Raw genomic sequence first — 6,000 nt, 5'->3', positions numbered from 1 at the left:
GAAACACATTTGTAGAACCTCAACTTTGTACTGCCTTTTATCTCACAAACCAATGAACAAGTACCAAATGTGTACTTCTCAAAGTGGTTTAACAATTCTACCTATAAAATATTTCTCCAATTTTACATAAAATTAAGCAGAAAGATATTTATAAAATGTTATTGCACTAGCTCTATATCATGTGTCATCACCCAAGACATCTAGGGTGTTTCAAAACAAGAAACTTCATTTTTTTTTTTTTTTACGATTTTATTTATTTGAGAGAGAGGGAACATAAGCACGGGGAGCAGCAGAGGGAGAGGGAGAAGCAGACTCCCCGCCGAGCAGGGAGCCCGATGCGGGACTCGATTCCAGGACCCTGGGATCATGACCTGAGCCGAAGGCAGACGCTTCATCGACTGAGTCTACCAGGCGCCCCATGAAACTTAATTTCATCCACTACAAACACATATGGACCTTTTGGTTTTTGGTTCTGAGGAGGCCACAGTGCCACTCTTCAGTCGTCCTGAATTCGGGTTCCTCCAACACCAGCCACCTCCATCACAACCCCTAAGTCCGACTCCAGTGAGATCAAACTTGTGTACCTGAGGTGCACTGGTGGGGAAGTTGGTGTCACGTCTGCCCTGGCTCCTAAGATCAGCCCCCTGGGTCTGTCTCCAAAAAAAAGGTTGGTGATGACATTATCAAGGCAACTGGTGATTGGAGGGTCTGAGGATGACGGTGAGATTGAGCATTTAGAACAGACAGGTCCAGATTGAAGGGGTACCTTCTGCCTCTGCCCTGATTATCAAAGCCTTCAAGGAACTGCCAAGAGACAGACAGAAGCAAGAAAACATGAAGCACAGTGGAAATATCACTTTTGATGAGATTGTCAGCAATGCCCGACAGATGTGGCACCAATCTTTAGCCAGAGAATTGTCTGGAACCATTAAAGAGATCCTGGGGACTGCCCGGTCTGTGGGCTGCAGTGTGGATGGCCGCCACCCTCATGACATCATAGATGATGTCAATGGGACATGTGTGGAATGCCCCGCTGGTTAAGAACTACAAGGAAAGCATTTCAATAAAGGATCATTTAACAGGACGCCTGGGTGGCTCAGTTGGTTAAGCGACTGCCTTCGGCTCAGGTCATGATCCTGGAGTTCCAGGATCGAGTCCCGCATCGGGCTCCCTGCTCAGCGGGGAGTCTGCTTCTCCCTCTGACCCTCCCCCCTCTCATGCTCTCTATCTCATTCTCTCTCAAATAAACAAATAAAATCTTAAAAAAAAAAAAAAAAAAGGATCATTTAACAACCAAAAACAAAACAACAAAAACCCCCAAAGCCCCCACATATATGGAATGAAGTATAATTTGGAGTGTTTTCTAAAAATGAACAGATGGCATAGGACCTTTCCTTTCATACATTCTTTTGTAACTTTTCCAGTAAAGAGTTCATAAATGTGATATAGCTCAGAGATGGATTAACAACATCAGTTCCAGAAGATAGTCCTTTTTTTTTTTAAATAAACTCCATCACAGGACATTAGGTTTTGAATTTAACAACCAAAAAAAAAAAAAAGGTATAAAAAACACATTATTTTACTATGTGTAACAAACATCTTCACTTCATAGTGTCTAGAAAGACTAGATGTTAAAATATGGACCTACAAAGTTCACTCTGCGCAGAGCTGTTTGGAGTAAAACTCACATGGGGAGGAATGGTTATAATCTGAAAGGGTCTCCAAAATATGACATTTTGGCAAAATCTTTCCTTACTTTTTTGTCTTCCCAACCTAACTAAAGGACAAAATAGAGGCATGTTGTACTCCAGAGGTAGATTAAGAATGTAACTTCTAAAAGTATTGTTCAAAAGTCTTTCTTACGAATTTAACCAAGAAAGTATACAAAGTATTTATCAACCCTCTATCTGTCATATGAAATCAGTGCACACCCTTTTCTATTGTATACACCACATATACAGCAACATTGCAGGAAATGTGCATTTTCCCTTCTCAGTCTCCTCCATCTACTCAGTGAAAAGTATAAATTATTTTTCAGAGTGGTTCAGTGTTTCTATTAGAAAGAAAATCTAAGAGCGAAATATTAACCCCATCTTTCTATATCTACTGTTAAATATGATGAGCACATCTAAACATCTAGAAAAGCTACATACTTTAATGAAGGACTGAAGTTTAATCACTATATACACTATATACAGGAGTGCTGAGTGACAGCACACATCCAGAAAATGGCTCCAACACACACGTTCTGGGGAAACCCTTCCCTGCCTCTCATTGTCTTCTCTCCTTTCCTCCAACTCTGGACACAAATGTGGATGTGAATCCAAAACGTGATGTAGAGATTGCATTTCCAAAAGTCATTTCCAGATGATGTGTGTCTTGAGTGAATTTTAACAAAAAGATGATCACAAACAAGTTGTTTCTCTAATTGTACTTTTAGCATATGTTGACAGCTTCTCTGCATCTAGAAAGGCCACATGTTGCCAACAAGGGCTTGAAGTTTAAAAGGCTGAGGGAAAGGCTTACGGCAGCTTATCCACACTATATGCACAGGTTTATAGTTGGTAAATCTTCCAAAGAGGTGGTCACTTCCGAGCAGCCAAACGAGGCACCTTATAAGCTGGCATTTTTCATCCCCTGTACCAAGAAAGCCCAGAGGCCTGCTGATGTCCTGGGCCCTCACTCTGCCTGCCTGGGCTCCGGGATTCTGGCCTAGGAGTTTCCCTTACCATCTCAGTGTAGAGGTCCTGGGTGCCCATATTCCCCCAGCAGCCAGGAGGTAGGGGCAGGTGCCCACCCCCCCCCTCCCCAAGTCAGCCCTGGAAGGCAGGACAGGCTGCAGCTCTATGCTCCCTCTGGTCCCAGCACTCACCCATCCTCTGGAGCAGGTGCTCAACAAATAGGCTGAGTTTGAACACACAGGTACGCAACATGTACTTTGAAAGCTCTAGGTGGGATCATACTATATATGTAATGTCTTCAGATCTTTCCCATGGAGATACAATTTTTATGTATATAGCTATACAAAACCTTCCTTAAATGGCTTCATTGTAGTCTCCGGAAAAGAGTAACATAATTTAGCTGATTCCCTATAAAGGAACATGTGCTGCTTTTCCAAAAGCCTCTCAAACACTCAGCCTTATGTGCATATCTCTATATAAACTCCTAAGAGTACAGTGGCCAGTACTAAGATTATGCACAGTGAAACTTGGACATATATTGCCAAATTACTTTTTTAGTGAAGTTAAGCCATTTTACATTCCCACCAAAATGCTTCTTTGCCCACATCCTCAGCAACACTGGCTATTGCCTATCTTAGGCAAAAATAATCTCATCGGTGTTTTCACTTGTATTTCCTTAATTAATGAAGCCAAGCGTCTTTTTATATGCTATTATTGATCCCTATTTCTTTTGTGCATTTCTTCTTGTTCTACCTCCATTTTTTCCTATTAGTTCTAGTTTTCCTCTTAAATTTGCATGTACTCAAATCTGTTTTTCTTCATGACCACCAGTACTGTGTCCACTGAGAAGTACCTTTCCTAGCCCATTATAGAACTTGTTGCCCATTCTTTTTCTGCAGTATTTGTTTTCATTTTCTAATGTTAAGTTCATGAGCCAACTGGAATTTGTCCTGATGTAGGGTGTGAAGGATACAGCAACTTCATTTTTTCCCAAATGGCTGGCACGCAGGTCCAGCATCACCTCAACCTATTTCTCCCTCACTGATCTATAGAATGCCTAACCCATTTTTCTTTTTTTAAAAGTAACATGTACACACAACATAAAAATAAAATAGTATGAAAGGGCAAACGGTGAAATGTAACCTACTCCTGGCCCCTTGTTTCCTCTGGAGGCAACCCTACTAATAGTTCATCGTGTATCCTTTCAGATATTCTCTTGCATTCTGCCACCATAAATGGCGGTGGGACATGCTGTTTCCAGTCTTCTGTTGTTTCAAACAGCTCTGCAACTAATATCTTTATGTCCTGCTCATAGTGTAGAAGTAAATCTATGGAATTCCCCAAAGTAGGTCAGAGAATATGGGCATTTGAAAACTTGATATTGCCAAACTGCTCTGCAATGATACTGCACCATAAATTTAGACTTCCACTAAAATGTGTCAAAGATTGTTTGACAAATCTTTTTCAAGTTTGGGATAATTTTATAGGCTATGATGCTCACTTTTCTTTGAGAACTTGGGACATGACAGAGTAATGAACATAAAAATTCCTTACAATTCTTTTCTGAACTTCAGTGTTCATTTTGTGGGTAGTTAGTACCAAAAAAAAAGTCCTCAAGAATTTATAATCTAGGGAGTTGACTTGAAAGTATGTGTGACCAATATATGGCTAAATTAAATTAGTAATAATAGTGTGGTCCTTTGGGCAGCACAGAGCCCTACCTTGGTTTGGAGTCATGGGGAAGTGTGATGGAAGCACGCTACTGGATTGGAAATCCTGGATGAAAAGAATTACCTTACTGGAGAATGGGCTGAGAGGTGACATTCTTGCTTGAAGAACAACAGGTGGTAAATTAAGGAGTGGAAACAGCACTTAAATCCTCTATATCAGATGGAAGGCACTGATATGGAGGGGTTAAAGAAAATGAGGTTAACTTCACGGGAGTGTTAAAACATCCATAAAAACCTGTTAGAAGAAAAATTAAATGTTAGTTCTCATCCCTCTAGATTCTGGGGTGCATGAGTGTAAGACAGGTAAAAGAGGCCAACATCACTCAACTTTTCCAGAATGGTTCCGAAAAGTTAGCTTATGAGAAGTGAGAAAAGTAAAGCCAACGTGATGTCATTAGTGCTTTGGGTCTCAAAATGGCCTTTTGGCCAGTTAGTAGTCTATCTTCCTTCCTACCCCAAACACAGTGCTCTGAATTACCCTCCGCTTTCCAAAAAAACAAAACATAAAGGTTGCTTCATCTCTACTGGTCTCTACTGGTTCCTGCGAATGCTTTGAAATTTTGCTAGTCTAAAAACTGGGAATCCTACCTCTCACAGCCTTCCTGTTTTATTCAGCAGCCTCAAATATCAAAACTTTGTTGATTTGGAAGGGAATTAGAACACAAATGTCGAAAAGAATTCTACACAAGATAAAACCCATTATTGGGCATTTTGACAACCATAATTCAACAACTCTTACAATGTTTCAAAGGTACTTAAAATCCTAAAGTGACTTTTGAATTGAAAATCAATTTATGTTCAGTGAAAGCAAATTTATTTATTTAATTTTTTTATTTATTTTTTAAAAAGATTTTATTTATTTATTTGACAGAGAGAGACAGCGAGAGAGGGAACACAAGTAGGGGGAGTGGGAGAGGGAGAAGCAGGCTTCCCGCTGAGCAGGGAGCCTGATGCGGGGCTCGATCCCAGGACCCTGGGATCATGACCTGAGGTGAAGGCAGCCGCTTAACCGACTGAGCCACCCAGGGGCCCCTCAGTGAAAGCAAATTTAAATCCTTTTCAATAAAGCAATCTATACCTCGGGCCTACGTAAACTAAAACACCACTGCACTCAAATAGTATCTGTCTTAGATGTGGTTACTCCCAAATTATTAGCTAATTCTCTCAACACTATTTTACCAAATTTTCAAGATGACCAAAATAATAGTTATTCTCTCATTTGGTAAATACCACTTTATAACAACAACAACAAAAAACTGTTCTTTCAGGACTTTATTTTGTTTATTAATAAAGTAAATCATTATTATGATTTTTGAAAAAAAAGTTTAAAAATGTTTAGCCTTCATGTTAATGTAGGTTAGGCCATCCAAAAGACAAAGCAAAGAGTTAACATTAAGTCATGGTCCAGGATTATACTTATGAGAAACAAATACAGGACTTACAGTACTTGATAAGCAAAGACAACCAAAATAAACCGTATTTCAAATTTGTTTCTATAAAAACATATTAAAGATCACTTTAAAATAGTGTCCATCTTTTCTTTTAAATGGGCATAGCCTCATCTGCAATCATGTACAAATATAATAAAC

General features: G+C 39.7%; 1 protein-coding gene across 2 annotated transcripts in view; it reads right to left on the bottom strand.

Moving 5' to 3' along the window:
* Nucleotides 1-1,461: 1,461 nt before the first annotated feature.
* The window catches only part of ZDHHC20 (zinc finger DHHC-type palmitoyltransferase 20), an 80,882-nt gene continuing 76,343 nt past the window's right edge, over nucleotides 1,462-6,000 (bottom strand). Inside the window, exon 13 of one of the 2 annotated variants that reach the window (XM_035003706.1) lies at nucleotides 1,462-4,581. The gene's annotated coding sequence lies outside the window, so the exon portion shown is untranslated. Of the gene's footprint in view, nucleotides 4,582-4,628; nucleotides 4,647-6,000 lie in introns of those variants that run through there. The other variant, XM_035003705.1, reaches the window with a different exon arrangement.

The sequence above is a fragment of the Mirounga leonina genome, unplaced genomic scaffold (genome assembly GCF_011800145.1).
Source record: "Mirounga leonina isolate KUSES-001 unplaced genomic scaffold, KU_Mleo_1.0 Mir_127, whole genome shotgun sequence".
Classification (NCBI taxonomy): domain Eukaryota; kingdom Metazoa; phylum Chordata; class Mammalia; order Carnivora; family Phocidae; genus Mirounga; species Mirounga leonina.
Note: the sequence above shows the minus strand (reverse complement) of the source record. Positions and strands in the feature narration are given on the sequence as shown.